The sequence below is a fragment of the Heteronotia binoei genome, chromosome 5, assembly GCF_032191835.1.
Source record: "Heteronotia binoei isolate CCM8104 ecotype False Entrance Well chromosome 5, APGP_CSIRO_Hbin_v1, whole genome shotgun sequence".
Taxonomy (NCBI): domain Eukaryota; kingdom Metazoa; phylum Chordata; class Lepidosauria; order Squamata; family Gekkonidae; genus Heteronotia; species Heteronotia binoei.
The window spans coordinates 94,737,694-94,753,013 of NC_083227.1; positions in this window are offsets into that span (position 1 = coordinate 94,737,694).

Genomic DNA, 15,320 nt, shown 5'->3' on the forward strand with positions numbered 1-15,320 from the left:
CAGATTTTGTAAATTTACAGTTTACCTTCCAAGACTGTGACCATTGGTCTAAGTCAATATTGCGTCCTAAGTTCTGAGACCATTTAATCATCACTTTCTTTACTGTCTCCTTTCCATTTTCAGTTGCAGTAAAAAATTGTATAGTAATCATCATTGTCTAACATTTATCATTGTCTAACATTTATCGTCATTGTCTAACATCAATTTGTCAAAATCATATTTACAAGAACAGAAGCCCATTGTTTTATCTTTATTAAATCTAGTTTTTAATTGGAGAGTTGGCCACCAATCTAAAACCAAATTTTATTTTGCTAATTCAACATCAGTCTTCAGAGTGCCGTCTTCCATTAAAAGTTCTTGATATCTTATTATTTTATTTTCCATTAATAGGTGAGGTTGCGTAAACGCTTCAATGGGTGAAACCCATCTTAGTATTTTGGTATATATCCCTTTTTATTTTATCCCAAAGTGTCATCAAAGATTTTCTAATCAAATGATTTTTTAAATATTTATGATCTTGTATATTGTATCATATAAATGCATGCCAACCCATTTTAAGATTTGGGCCTTCAATTGCCAGCAGCCTTCTATTTTCAAGTTGGACCTGGCAACCCTATTTTATATTCTGCCTTTCCACCCAAGGTGTCAAACATCAAGACATTACAATATTTAAACAGCATTTTAAATATATATGTAGGTGTTTAATAATACAATAAGAACATGTAGACACATGTGAACAATACAGTAAAAGCAACCTACACAACCAGGAAGGAGGGTCAAAAAGACTTTACTGTGATACAGCAAATGAAACAAAGAAGTCTTCATCCACTGGTGGGAGACATTGACAGAGGGAGACAGGCAAATCTCCCTGAGGGATGGTGTTACAGTTTTGGCACTATGACCAAGAAGGCAGACCCTTTCTCTGGCTCCCCCCCAACTAACCTCAGATGTCAGGGACACCCCAAAGCAAGGCCTCTGAAGATAGTTGTAGTGGGTAGGTAAATTCATATGAAAGAAAGCGGTCTTTATGCTTGCCCTGAGCCATATAGAACTTTAACTATCAATACCTAGAAGCAACTGGGAGCTAGTATAGATGGGAAAAAACCTGGAGTGATATGGTCCTTGTGATCCATCCATTCTGGCTGTAGCATCCTGTACCAATTGGAGCTTCTGGATAATCTTCAGGGGCAGCCCCACTTAGAATGTATTGCAATGTATTGCATATAATGTTATCACAACAATCTTATGTTACCATTGGCAGAGTAATTAACACAGCAGTGGTGCAATTTGATGAAAGAGTAGATAACGGTTTATTTAGGAATTACCATACTTGATAGGAAAGAGGAGAGACTGAGATGGGTTCCTAAGAAGAAGAAGACCGCAGATTTATACCTTTTCTCTGAATCAGAGTCTCAGAGCGGCTTACAATCTCCTTTATCTTCTTTCCACACAACAGACACCTTGTGAGGTAGGTGGGGCTGAGAGAGCTCTCCCAAAAGCTGCCCTTTCAAGGACAACTCTGCGAGAGCTATGGATGACCCAAGGCCATTCCAGCAGATGCAAGCTGTCTAGGTGAGAGAGAAGTTAAGACTGAGTGTGCCACACATGAGAAGAAGGGGAAATTGCTGTAATAGTAGCAACATGGAGACAGACAAGGAATGAGATTTAACAGGAGAGAAGGTGCTGACCTCACTATCCTATCTAATTGTCTTCTTGCTGCCCCCTACAGGGTCTTCATCTCTTCTTCTTTATAAACCAGGCATTGCCCTTTCCAACAGTTACCAGGGTATGTACCACAGTAGCAAGATTTTTCCTTCCCAGAAAGAGCTACAGCTGGATTACTAGCTGCATTTGATGAAATGCACCCTGGCCATTGCTGCCTCCTGTTTATCCAACAGAAGGCCTGGGTCCAGCAGCACCCACAGGCTATGAGCTTGCTATAAATGATCTGTAATTAAACATTTCTCAAGCTTGTTTCCATTAACGCCCAAAAGATATCAAAAGCATTAGAAATGCTCTTTGTAGCTGTCACTGGTGTTTAAAACAGCTCAGAATGGTATGGATTTTAGACTTGCGCCTGATGTGTGTTGTATATGGATATATGGGTTGTATTTTTATTTGGTGTTTTTAAATTTTATTTCTTCTGTATGATGTTACACAGCATTGCTTTGCCTTGCTTTACTTTGTTTTGTAAAAAGATAAACTTTAAATAAAACCATCATTTAAAAAAAAAACTTGCTTCTTTCATGGGAATGGAACCCCATCCAGAGCAGGAGATATTTGCATTTCTGCATCAAACGTTCTTCCCACCAGTAGCGTCCTCAGCTTATTGTGGTTAAGTTTAACATCCTTCCAGGGCAGGGGTGTCACTCATTCGTTACAAGGACCAGATCTGACATAAATGGGGCTTTGTGGGGCTGGGTCATGCATGCCATAAAATGTAATACCAGGTAACAGAGATATAAACTTTATAAAGGACACAGACCAACACAATTAAAGTTTTTTTAAAATTTAAAATACAAATATGCTTAAGATTCCTGCAATATTTTGTTTAAAATGGAAAGGTGGGGGAATAGTGGGATTTGGCAATGCAATTTTTAAAATTAAAAAAAATCAAGAAAAAGCACAAGGTTCACTGCAGAAACTTAAAATATAAAATGCTCTGAGCCTAGGAAAACATGAAATTGCTGGGTATTGCAAGCTTCTACACCCCCAAGTCTGCTCAGATTGGCAATGGCTCTCCAGCCCTTTGTCTGTGGGTTCCCAGGTTGGAGTACTCCCAGGTTAGAGTTAAGCACCAGTTCTCTGGTTCATTCATCAGAGACAAGGTGGCTCAAAGTATTAACCATTTATTTGCAAGGACACAACTCCAGGAACCAACAGCTTCAGCTGACTATTGGAACACTGGAAAGTGAAACTGAGCTCCACTCCATTGAAGCACATTGCAACATAAAGTTGCAAGGAAAATGTGGAATGGATTTTCAATTAAGATCTGTGGGCCCAGACAGATTATCTATACACACACATGGCCTTTTTTGAGCAGGAACACACAGGAACGCAGTTCCAGCTGCCTTGGTGTCAGGGGGTGTGGCCTAATATGCAAATGAGCTCCTACTGGGTGCTCTTTGTCTGTCTGTCTGTTTACCAGAGTTGGGGAAGATGGGATTGTGGATTAAGTAGGAAAACAAGACTGCCTGTCTCTATTGATTGCAGCAGTCATGAGATCCTGTGCATGTGCTTGGTCTTAGCAGTTCCTTTTGGTTTACCTTCCTCTGGGTCTGTTAGGCTGATTCAAAGATGGAGTCTGTGCTAGCACTACATAGCCTGCTTTTGACAGACCATTGTGAGATGGGAGGCCTGGTCTTATTGCCTTTCTGGCTGTCAGGTTTCTCCATGTTTTGGGGAAAGTGAGCTTAATACAGGTATATTAGGGGAAGGGTAACAGCTCCTAACCATTACACCATACTGGTTCTACACCAAAGCTACCTGGGAGGGTCGTGGTGGTGGGATAGCATGAACCAGTGGTTTGCAAACCATGAACCAGGCCTCATTCATCACGAATTTAGGTTCATGAGCTGGTTCATGCCCATCCCTTCTTAACAGATATGTTGCACTCTTTATTAAAAAATAAAACGTGCTTTTCAGCAACCCGATATATGCATGGGGTACCATACTACAAATCTGATTTGTGCTGTGCAATTACACTAATTAATTGTCCAACTGACGAATGTTCATTCTGTCCCTCTTAAGTTATGTCCCTCATTCTGCCTCTTCCCTCAAACTGACTTTACTGAACTTTTTCCATTTTGCACTTTCTCTGACCAAAGAAAAAATACTTGTAAGGGCTGGAGGCCTTTATGTTAATTGTGTGGCCTGTCAGTAAGGCATCAGCTGTTCTGACCATTTTTGTCTCTTTGTTGTCCCCCCCCCCTTCCATTGTTCTGTCATCGATTTGCTCTTTTGTGGCTTTATATTTCACCCTTGTCTAGTTTCAAACTTGGTATATAGCAAAGGCATTTCCCCTTTTTTGCACTACTTTTCCTACATGTGAAACTGTTAACAGCTTTTTAATACCATTTTAGTGACGGGTGGATAGAACCCATAAGAAATATCCAGTGGCAATAAAACAGGAGGTGTGAAGCAAAGAAGCGGTTTAATGAAACAAAATTATGAGATTGCGCTTGTCAGAATAAACACTTGAGCTGTAATGTTAATAATTTTCAAGTATATAATGGGTCACAGCACTCACCTTTACGAGCTAAAAGCGCATGAGGAAAATGGCTAATTATTTGCATTATATGTAGTAAAGACATTATCTGAATCAGATGGAATGAAGTAATTCATCAAACTGACATGTTGTGATTTCAGTCCTTTTTGCTAGGTGTGTTTTTTTCTGTAACACTCCTCTGTTGTTAAGTCTGTTACACAAAAGGCAGGACGCAAATATAGGAATTTTGGTTGAGGTAACTTTTTTTTTTACCTAGTCTGTTCCCCTCAGGCGTATGGTATTTAGAAAACCTTCCTAATGTGCAAAATAAAAGTCTGCAAGTCTGAAAAGGATGTGCCCTGCTGTTTTCTGTCTGTTTTACCTGCCCTGGAGTGTCTCAAAACCCTGTTATGATGCAAGCAAAAATGCTGCTGCTCAAAGTATCCTGCTGAAAGACTCCAGCTGTTTGGCTATTAGCAACTTTCTAAACACTCATTTCTTTTTTTCCCACAATCCATTTACAATTATGGGTCTAACTGATTTGCATTGGGATGGCCTTCTGTTTCACATGTAGCTAGGCTGCCACTACTCCACCTAACAGGTACTTTTTATTTTTTACTTGTCCTTTGCTCACCACTGCTTATTGTACAGTTTCCCCCACTATCCACTTGTTTTTTTTATCGGTTTCTTGAACTCTGGAATTTCTGTATCTTGGGCCTGCTATTCTAGCCCCATCCCCCCACCAAAAAACTTTCTTTACAATCCATAACATTGTTTCTGATTCCACCATGTTGTTTCTGGTGCAGTTAAAAAGAATTCTTGTCTGCATCCACAACTTCTTCCTTTCCGAAATAATGACTGAACAAAGTTAGAATCCAATGGCACCTTTAAAACCAACAAAGTCTATGGTGAAAAATATTCTAGACTCTGGTGGGACTCAGCAATATTGAAATGTTGAATGATGCATGCTGGTAACTTCCTTTTAAAGTAGAGTAAGATCAAAATACAACATGAACAGGCATCAGTTAATTGAGAATTATAATTATTAGTGTTATTAGTGTTAATCTTGTAGTGCATTATGAAGGTGGAAATTGTGGACCAGGTGGCCATCTTGCATACCTCTTCAACTGTAGTGTGTCTGTCAAAGGCTGTGTTGGTCATGACACTTTGAAGTGAATGAGCAGTAATTCCAGTCATCTAATTGGGGAGGGGGGGTTATAGGTTTCAATAATGCAGGCCTTGAGAGTACTACTAATGGGTGATTTTTACACCTCCAGCTTAAAGGTGGAGTCAGTCCTCATGACCACCGTGACATATCCCTGTATCTCCCCAACTCAACAGGCAGATTTTCCTGCCAAAACGTCAGTTCCTGTCAGTGACTGAGTTGCCCTACAATAGCGTGTATGTCCCTTACATTGAAATAAACTTAAACTGTCCCACCCTTTGTTTATACCTTGGTTTGGGCTTTTACCCAGCATAGGAACTCAAGTAAAAATATAGGAGCTGGTTTGTCTGATATTTAAACCCTTGTTGAAAAGGCACTTGAAGCAGATTAACTTTCAAAAATAGAATATTTTATTAAACTGGCAGGGAAATATATATAAAGGGATCCACAATGGACAAGTTAACTCAGAAGGCATTCAAATGCCTTTTGAATTCACTTGCAAGTTGTGCCATGGCAGCAACACAGCTTGCAAAAGCCATTTGATGGGATCTCTTTAAATGTGCTCCCTTTAAATAGCTTTTGCAAACTGCACCACATTATCAACCATGAACTGGTTCATTAAACAGGAAAGTTCATGAAGGTTTGTGGTTCATGAGACTCCACGAACCTTCATGAACCTCCCATTTTCCTGGTTCATACCCATCCCTACTGTTAAGCATCATAAAGAAAATGCAATGTATAAGGTATATAACCAACAGATAACTTTGTCATAACAACAAAGGTCCAACCAAAGAAAACCCTGAACTGAACTGGCTGCTAGTAATAGCTGAACAGAACTGGGAGTGGAATTCAGTCTTTGCTAAGAGAATGAAAATTCTAACACTTCCCAGTACAGTATGCTATTAGGGCCATAACACAGCAATCTCAGCTGCCATTATAGATTAAAATGTATAAATATAATATTTGTTAAAGATTCTGAGGCTAACCAAGAGTTCAAAAGAAATTTATTTTATTTACTTCATTATTCGTGCCTGGCATTGTCATGCCCCACCATGCACCTACAATTTCCTTCCCCCACTCGGAGCTGCAGTAGAATAAAACGAGTATCTGTTAACGGATGGACAGCAGGAATTGATGGGCAGCTGGAATAATTCAGCAAGGGCTCTGGAGGCTGTGGCTGATTGGTTAAAACTAAACCAACTGAATCTAAATCCAGCTAAGATGGAGACCCTGTTTCTGGGCTATGGGGGGATAGGGTCAGGAATCTGACTCCCAGCCTTTGGTGGGGTGCCACTGATGCCTGCACCATGAGCATAGAGTCTGGAAATGATTCTGGATGCCTCACATTCTATGGACTCCCAGGTCACCAATGTTGCCAGGTCAGCCTTTTATCATCATAGACTGGTCAGGCAACTAGTTCCCTACCTTTCCTCTCATGACTTGGCAATAGTGATCCATGCAATGGTCACTTCCAGGATGGAGTACTTTAATTCACTCTACATGAGCCTACCCTTGAACCTGATCCAGAAACTTTAGCTAGTACGAAATGCAGTGGAGCACCTGCTGACTGTAATGCCTGTGTGGGTACAAATTCAGCAGTGCTGTGCCAACTTTATTGGTTGCCAGTTGAATACCTGGTCAGGTTCAAGGCTATAGTGCTTTAAGGCTCTTTGTGGCCAGGGACCAACATGCTTATGGGACCATCTCTCCCCATATATGCCCTACAGAGCCTTGAGTTCTGCAGACCAGCACAGTCTTGTAGTCACTGGCTGAAAGACTTCCGTCTTGCCTCGACCAGGACTGCGGCTTTTTTGACCCTGGCTCCAGCTTGGTGGAACATGCTCCTAATTGAGATCAGGGCCCTGCAGCATTTGTTGCAATTTTGCAGGGTCTATAAAACAAAGTTGTTCTACCAGGCCTTTGGTTGAGGAAGTGGAAATCCAACATCCTCGGCCACCCCTGCTTCAGCTGCCCAAGGTGCTTTCATATTACTTGTTCTCAAAGTAATCCATCCTGATCCATCACCCTTCTAGCATGGGGCTAGTGAACACTGATAAGTCATATCAGATTAACCTTATCTCTTTTTTTGCGAAAGTTACTACCTTGCTGGATCAGGGGAATGTTGTTGACATAGTTTATCTTGATTTCAGTAAAGCTTTTGATAAGGTTCCACTTACTATTCTTGTTGACAAGTTGGTAAAATGTGATTTGGATCCTGTAACTGTTAGATGGATCTGTAACCGGTTTACAGATAGCACCCAGGGTGCTTATGAATGGTTCCTCATCCTCTTGCAGACGAGTGACAAGTGGAGTGACTCAAGGATCTGTTCTGGGACTTGTTTTGTTCAGCATCTTTATAAATGATATGGATGAAGGAATAGAGGGGAATGCATATTAAATATGTGGATGATACTAAATTGGGAGGGGTTGGAAATACAATAGAAGACAGAAACAGGATACAGGATGATCTTGACAGACTGTAAAACTGGATTGAAACCAATACAGTGAATTTTAACAGGGATCAAGGTAAAGTTCTGCATTTAGGTAGGAAAAATCCAATGCATAGTTATAGGATGGGGGAGACTTGTTTTGGCAGTAGTATGTGTTAAAAAGATCTAGAGGTCTTAGTGGACCATATGCTGAACATGAGTCAACAGTATGATGTAGTGGCTACAAAGGCAAATGCAGTTTTGGGCTGTATTAACAAAAGTATAGTGTCCAGATCATGTGAAGTGATGGTGTTGCTTTCCTCCGCTCTGGTAAGACGTCACTTGGAGTGTAGTGTTCAGTTTTGGGCACCACAATTTAAGAAGGATATAGACAAGCTGGAATGGGTCCAGAGGAGGGTGACAGAGATGGTGAGGGGTCTGCAGAACAAGTTCTATGAGGAAAGGTTGAAGGAGCTGGACATGTTTAGCCTGGAGTGGAGGTGGCTGAGTGGAGTGATATGATCACCATCTTCAAGTACTAGAAGGGCTGTCATATAGAGGATTGTGCAGAATTGTTTTCTGTGGCCCCAGAAGGTAGGACCAGAACCAGTGGGTTGAAATTAAATCAGAAGAGTTTCTGGCTCAACATTAGGAAGAACTTCCTGACAGTTGGAGTAGTTACTCAGTGGGATTGGCTTCCTCAGGAGGTCGTGGGCCCTCCTTTCTTGGAGGTTTTTAAACAAAGGCTAAGCAGTCATCTGACAGCAATGCTGATCCTGTGAACTTAGGGGGAGGTATTTTTGAATTTCCTGCATTGTGCAGGTAGTTGGACTACATGACCCTGGGGGTCCCTTCCAAATATATGATTCTATGAATAATGCCAAATTTCAAACTGTTGGTTAGGAATTTAGGTTATCTATTTGATTTTAAATTTTATTTATATGTTGTTGATTATCAATGTTTTAAATTGTCTTTGATGATGTGATGTGAGCCACCCTGAACCCACTTACAGGCTAGGGTGGGATACAAATTGCAATAAATAAATACATCCTCTCTAGGAACCACAGGAAACATTATGGTTTTACCACAGAATTTCCAGCAATCCCTAGAGAGGTATGACATCATTTTTGCAGTTTCCTGGAATTGATATCAGGCTGTCTGCAATGGTTGTTTCCCATGTTCCTGCCCCCCAGTCTTCCCCTGGTTGCCAGGCAACTAACCATTATTTTCCTTACTTATAGGGACCCAAAGTGTGTTACAGCATTCTCCTCTCCTCTCTATTTTATTCTCTTAACAAACCCGTGAGGTAGGTTAGACTGTATGTGTAACAGCATGTTTCTATTGCATTCCATTACTAAGGGGGGGTATAAATCCAATGCAACAACAACAACAATAAATAATGGTAAGGTGACTGAACTGAGAAGTAGCCTTAGATTCCTGATTTGTACCTATTTCTAACAAAAATGATTGGAACTGCTCATGCTGTACTGCATGATGATGCTAAACATGTGCTCAAAAGATTATGACCTAACATAAAGATGAAGACCTTATATTTTCCTTTTGGTATGGTTTAAGGTATGTTGTGTTTAAAGGTTATTGGTTTAAAGACCATGAGCTGCCATTATTTTTAAAGAGACTATTGTTTAAATACAACAAATACTGTAGTCCTCAAGGAAAAACAACTTAGAGGCAGTAAGGAAGAAAAGATGCAGTCAGAAACAATGACATTACTTTTTGGGAGATACTTGGATCCATTGTTCTCAGTCCCTTTTCCAGTAGCTGATGAACCCAGTGACTAAAAGCCTAACCCAAACAGAAAGATGCTTATTATCTTAAGATTTCCTGTAAAGATAGGAAGTCTAGAAGAAGTTGCCATGTGGCCTTAGAGATTAAGGCACAGAAACAGGATGTCTGACAGGTGCATGAAGCACATTGTATAGGATTACAAGTATTAAAATGAACACCATGAGCTATACCCACAAGGTAGTAGTAAACCAGTGGAAGTGTGCGGGGAATGGGCTCCCATTTTCTTATTTAATGAAAATGAAATAAAGTGAAGGAGAAATGACATTTTTGCTGCAGTTTCACAAGGACCAACCTCATTTTTTCTTAGGCAGCCTGCTTCTAATATATAATTTTACCAGAAGATCACATTTTATAAAACCCTAGATAGTGTCCTTCCATAGCAAGAACGTAGGATATAACAGAAGGCAGCATTCTTCCTAGCATTTGAATATACAGGAAAAGCAGCCAGCTGTCATTCCAGACCACAGGCACTGGCTTAGATCTAACAAATAATTTCCATAGATGAAGTAAAACTTTCTTGCATGTCCCCTCTCATTGTAGCCCAAATGTTCTCTGAAATTCTGTTCCTGATTGTCTTTCCTCCAAAATAGCATTTCAGGAGGCATTTTGAAATGCAGCCAGTGGGAGATGTTAACATTGTCAGTGGAAATTGTTTCAGTATTACAGTTCAGGCAATTAGTATTTGAATTTTGTGGTGGTAGGTAATTATGGAATATTTTAATTTCTTTGTTCATTACCTATTTTCTGACTAATGTTTTGACCTCCAAGAAATATGTTGTAGGAATCATTTCCTATCAGGCGTACGGTGGCTCAGTGGTAGAGCATCTGCTTGGGATGAAGAAGGTCCCAGGTTCAATCCCTGGCATCTCCAAAAAAAGGGTCCAGGCAAATAGGTGTGAAAAACCTCAGCTTGAGACCCTGGAGAGGCGCTGCCAGTCTGAGAAGACAATACTGACTTTGATGGACCAAAGGTCTTATTCAGTATAAGGCAGCTTCATATGTTCATGTTCATATGTTCACTATGACAGGAAAGCTGTTCTCCTCATGATTTAGGAAGAAGAGAATTTTTTAATGAGACAAACAAGCTTGAATTAGTTGTCTTGAATTAGTTTAGAAATGGAACACAGGAAGAAGAAGATGATGATATTGGATTTATATCCCATCCTCCACTCCGAAGAGTCTCAGAGTGGCTCACAATCTCCTTTACCTTCCTCCCCCACAACAGACACCCTGTATGGTGGGTGGGGCTGGAGAGGGCTCTCCCAGCAGCTGCCCTTTCAAGGACAACTTCTGCCAGACCTATGGCTGACCCAAGGCCATGCTAGCAGGTGCAAGTGGAGGAGTGGAGAATCAAACCCGGTTCTCCCAGATAAGAGTCCGTGCACTTAACCATTACACCAAACTGGCTCTCCAACTGGAGAAAATATACTGGAGAAAGTATAGAAAACTAGCACAACAAAAAAATTATCCTTATATTTCAGGATACCTGTTAATACCATTTGTTTTATTTCTGTTTATTTCTTATCCTGAAAACTATATTATCACCTTCTATATGTAAGATTGTTATTTCTGTTTCCATTCCATTCTGTCTGAGGAAGTGTGTGTGCACATGAAAGCTCACACCCTGTATAAAACTTTGTTGATCTTAAATGTGCCATCAGACTCTAACTTTGTTCTATTGTTTCAGACTAGGGTTCGGCATGAATCGAACCACAAATCATGATTCATGCTAAAAATGATGATTGACTCATGGTTTGTTCCTAACTGGTTTGTCTGATCCCGCAGCACCCAGACATGAAAATGAACTGGCCTTTTTTCTTGTCATGTCATTTGATTCATGTTTCCAGACAGCCTGGCATGATTCCCCAGCCCCCTGAGGTTTCTGATCAATTTCCAGAAACTGACTAGATGCCACAGCTCTGCTTTCCCCCACCCCCTGTGACTCCTAGCTACTTTCCCCAGCCCTCTGCTTTCTGGTCAGTTTCCAGTGAAACTGACTAGAAACAGCAGCTCTGCTCTTCCACAGCCCCCTGTGGCTTCAGAAGGCGAGGGCTATGGAGAGTGGAGCTGATGCTTCAAGTCTGTTTCACTCCCCTCCAAGTGGACCAGAAGCTGCAGGGTGGCTTTCCTTTGCCCCCACAGATGGAAGGAAGAGGTGGACACAAGGGTTTGGGTAACTAAGGGCCACTTTCTTTATTATTAAATTAACAACAAGGGCTATAAACATAACAGACAGCATGGCAGGGCCAGAGGACGAAATACCCCTCCCTGCTGCATGACAGGCTAGCCACCATGCCCCTAGGTATAGTCAAAATGCATGGCTCGTACCCGGCCAACCTAGCAAAGGTTATGCCCTGGAGTTCCAGCCCTCATCCGCACAGCTGAAGGGCGGATCAGTTCATGCAAATCCAAGGCAGTCCGCTTCATCACTCAACTAGTCCACACAGGCCAGGAATGATTTAGCTAGACCCCGTGCCCCAAAACTGGGGTGCTATTGGTGCTCACCAAGCTGCATAACGGAAGTTAGGCAAAAAACCCAGCCAACCTGAAAGTGACCAGCCTACTTAAACCAGCCACATCCTAACCAATTCCACAATCCTTTCTACAAACAGTGTGAGGTAGGTGAAAAACACCACTTCCAACAGCCAAACAGGAAGAGATGAAAAAATTCCTACCCGGTCCCCTATAAATTAAGAGCAACCAGCTATAATCCACACTGCCTCAAGGGCGGGAGGGTGGGCCGAGCACGAGGGGAAGACTGGGAGGCAGAAGCGGAGACAGCTGTTAAGGCGTGCCTGCTCCGCCCTCACCTCCCATAATGCCCTGCCCACTCCTCCTCCTTACGAAGGGGCAAAACGGCCCCCGGAGACAAGGCTGTGCAGCCTGCCTCCGGTTGGGAGCCGCATTGCCCCCACAGACAGAAGGAAGAGACGGACACAAGGGTTTGGGTAACTAAGGGCCACTTTATTATTAAATTAACAACAAGGACTATAAACATAACATAACACCATGCCCCTAGGTATAGCCAAAATGCATGGCTCGTACCCAGCCAGCCTAGCAAAGGTTATGCCCTGGAGTTCCAGCCCCCATCCGCAAGGCTGAAGGGCGGATCAATCCATGCAAACCCGAGGCAGTCCGCTTCATCACTCAACTAGTCCACATGGCCCAGGAATGATTTAGCTAGACCCCGTGCCCCAAAACTGGGGTGCTATTGGCGCTCACCAAGCTGCATAATGGAAGTTAGACCAAAAACCCAGCCACCGCGAGGCCAAGCCTCTGCTTAGGCAGCTGCGCCCACTAAACGCCTAGCATTTCCCAAAGCCCAAGTTTTAAGTCATCCAAAAAAGCGTTGTTTCCCTTATCAGAAAGATGGATACCATCAATCCTGTATCAGGAATCAGCACGGATCCCAGGATGAGGGAGAAAGTGGCCCAACCCCCCCCCCCCCCAGGGCTTTTTTAATTTCTAAATTGCCTTTGCGGCGAGCTCTCTCAATCGCCTGTGGATCCCATGCCCCATGCCATACCTGGCGCGGGATCATGGCCAACCATACAATCAAAACCTGAGGCCAATGACTCCTAATGACTTGAAAGTCATCCTTGGCCTGCAGCACAAGGGCTTTACCCTTGAGCAAGTCTAGATCATTTCCTCCCAAATGTATCACCACAACATGTGGTGGCAAAACAAGAACGTTTAAAAAGAAAGGGCAACACTCCCGACCAATGGAGACCCCGCTGTCCACATCACTCTATGGTAGCCCACTTGCTGAGCCCCAGCTGTGACCCGGCCAACGTCCTCCTGGCCCTATGGGCAGCCCAGAACACAAAACTGTGTCCGCATATGAGGACGCATCGTCTCTCCCCATGGACAGCAGCACCTGAGAAAAGAAGAAAACAGTGAATAACCACACCCTCAATAACCTGATGCCAGTTATTGTAGTGCCAGAGGGCGGACATAGCCTTTATAGGCCAAGGAACACCACCTACCAAGCTTCTGAATGGACGGTGGGGAGTACCCCAGAGCTGCCGCCGTAGAAGCCGTCCCTATGCAGAAAGAATGAGTGCCAAACTTAGCCCCTGCCAGGCCAAGCCTGGTGAGAGCTTTGACAGTCAGATACCAAAACTGTTGCTTCGTCAGGGGACTACCGTCGCCATGCTGAAACAACAGACCAGCTCCAGAACCACAAGCAGCTAGATAGAATGTTAAAGCTGCTACAGGACACAGTTCCCCCTCGGAACAGGTGCCCAAACTAATAGTGTTTCCCCGCTGCAACTGGTCAGTCGTAGAATGACGCACTGCGATATATGCCGCTCCATCAGCAATGCAAATGTCTTGGGCCAATAAGGCCCTTCCAGAAACATCCCATCTGGACTGAGCTACCAGCTCACTCACCCGGAGAGCCCCAAAAAATGCCACCAGGGAGGCAGCATGAAAGAGAAGTGTTTCATACTCCAACCAACACACCTGGCCCCAGACTGACCGTAAACCCCTAAGAATTATGGGTGAAATCGGCTGCCTTGCATCCGACCTAACCCCAGACTCTCTGGCCCACCCTTCGAGCATCTTCCGAATGCGGAAATCACTAGTTAGTTCCTGTAACCCCATGGCTTTACTGGCAAAAGCCAAAGCAGACAACTGGCCCCGAATGGATCGAACTGCCAGGCCCCTGCGTTGCAATGATACGCAATAGTGGAGTAAATGCTTCACTGGAAGAGGCCATTCCATGCTGTAACCTACGGTGCTCCTAAACTTCTCAAACTGGTTCACTGCCCTTGTGTATGATTTTCTAGTGCTAAGAGCAATAGCGATACTTATTGCTCTGCCAGCCTTGACCCACCAATCGTCCATATCTCCAGGGGCATCCTTGTAGGAAGAAGATCTGCGTCTGGGGCGAGCTGATGAAACCTCTGCATCTGTTTGCAAGAGAGAGCGTCAGCCACCCTATTATCCACCCCAGGCACATGCCTGGCAAAAAATAAAATATTCCGCTGCAGGCATTGCAGTGTGAAAGCCCGAACTAACCTCATAACCCTGGGTGATTTAGAAGTGAGGGAACTGATGACATGCACCACAGTCAAATTGTCACAGCAAAAGTGGACTGTGTGGCCCACCAACTCATTTCCCCACAACCAAACGGCCACCAAGATTGGGAAGAACCCTAAGAAGGTCAAGTCCCTGGTCCACCCGGCATCTACCCATTCCATAGGCCAGTCCTCCGCGCACCAGTGTCTGCGAAAATAGACGCCAAATCCCAAGGACCCTGCAGCATCGGATGTAATTTGAAGCTCAGCTTCCAACCTCAAATCCTCTCTCCAAAGGAGACACCATTAAATGAGGGCAAAAACTCCTGCCACTAGAAGAGGTTCTCCCATATGCATCTGAAAATCCTAATTCTGTGATGCGGCTGGCATAGACCAGCCATTGCATCACACAGCCTCCTCAAGAAAGGACGGCCAGGAGCAACCACCTTACAAGCAAAGTTTAGGTGTCCCACTAACTGCTGCAACTCCTTCAAGGTTGCCTTCCACCGCAACAAAAACTAGGCAATCAGCCCCTGGAGCCTCAAAATTTTTTCCCCTGGAAAGCGAGAGGTTTGCTGCAAGGAATCTAGTTCAACACCTAAGAATGTCAATTGCTGGGTAGGGCCCTCTGTCTTCTCATGGGCTAGGGGACACCCAACTCCTCAGACTATGCTGTAAAGGCCGCCAGCAAA